This window comes from Rousettus aegyptiacus, unplaced genomic scaffold (assembly GCF_014176215.1).
Source record: "Rousettus aegyptiacus isolate mRouAeg1 unplaced genomic scaffold, mRouAeg1.p scaffold_m13_p_6, whole genome shotgun sequence".
NCBI lineage: Eukaryota > Metazoa > Chordata > Mammalia > Chiroptera > Pteropodidae > Rousettus > Rousettus aegyptiacus.
The window spans coordinates 74,117,456-74,118,852 of record NW_023416309.1 but is presented as its reverse complement, the minus strand read 5'-3'; positions in this window follow the sequence as shown (position 1 = coordinate 74,118,852).

Below are 1,397 nucleotides of genomic sequence, written 5' to 3'. Positions count from 1 at the left end.
CTGCTGCTTCTGCCTTTTGCCACAACCATGTCCCCAGCCAGAAGCCTCACTGTCTGTGGGGCTTTTCAAGATATCCATGGTACTCCCTAGTGTTTCCATTGCTGTCTTTTGTCACCATTGTCCAGAGGAGGAACCACTGACTTACAGCGGTAACAGACTTTCCTGTTGGTCAGCAAGCTGGTGCCAGTATTTTAAAAATTTTGCCCTTTGCTCTTGCTAATGCTAAATATGTGCTGGGTTGCCTGTGTACTTAAGACTAGAGAGAGTAAGAGATGTGGTTCTTTTTTCAAGTTTGTCATCCCGGTGTGGGAATGTGTGAGAAATTACGGGATTAAGTGTTCTAGCGAGGGGACTTGTGAGCACACACACACACACACAGCCCCTTGGTCTGAAAGAGCAGGCTGAGTGATTGCGATGGAAGTTAAGATTATGAAAAGGTAGAGAGTTTAGTCATTGAATTGTTTGAAATTTAAACCTTGGTATCCCAAATTAAAAGGGCTTCCACAGTAGGTATGGGGGCTGGGCTCTATTCCGAGGCTGGTCCTTCCACTGACGACATCCCGGTCCCCCTGTCACGCCACCCAATACTTCCCTGGCAGGAATTTGACAAGCTCACCCCAGGCCTTCCAACCCGCTCTTGAGATTTGGACATTAACTAGCCAGTGTCTGATCCTTTTAAGCTTTTCTGTTTATTCTAGGCCTTGCTGGGATGCATGTGTGAGCATGAACCTAGAGGTGTGCACATGAGAGGGTATCTAAATTTATGGGCTTGATTGAGATGCCCCATGCTTTTTTCACTCAGTCTATTAAAGGATGAACATAAGTGCCTTGGAAATGCAGAAAAAGGAGTGACTTCCCAACTGTGTGTATCCTGAAGGACTTCAGAAGAGTGACGTTTGAGCTCATTTTGGGAAACTTAGTAGGTTTAAAAAAAGTTTCCCCTAACTTGTTATTTTCAAAATTTTCGAACCTGCAGAGAAGTTGAAAGAATTGTACAGAATATAACCTTTGCATAGATTCATCAATTAATATTTTCCCATGTTTTTATCTCTAACATCTATATCTACAGAGATATATTCACATATGCACATATCTAATCAGTACATGTCTATATGTGTACAGATTTCTTTTTTTGTGGGATCACATAAAAAGTAAGTTGCAGACATTATTGTCCTTCACCTCTAGATTCTTCATCATTATTTCTACTAAGATTAAGGACATTTTTCTACATGATCACAATACCACCATCGAACTTAAGAAAAGTCACAGTAACAGTATTGTATATACTATATTTTGATATTCGAGTTTCCTATTTATCCCTAAAATGTCTTTGATAGCCTTTTTTTCGCCTCTGATTTAAGTTCAAGAGCTTTTTTTTTTTTTTTTTTTTTTTTTTA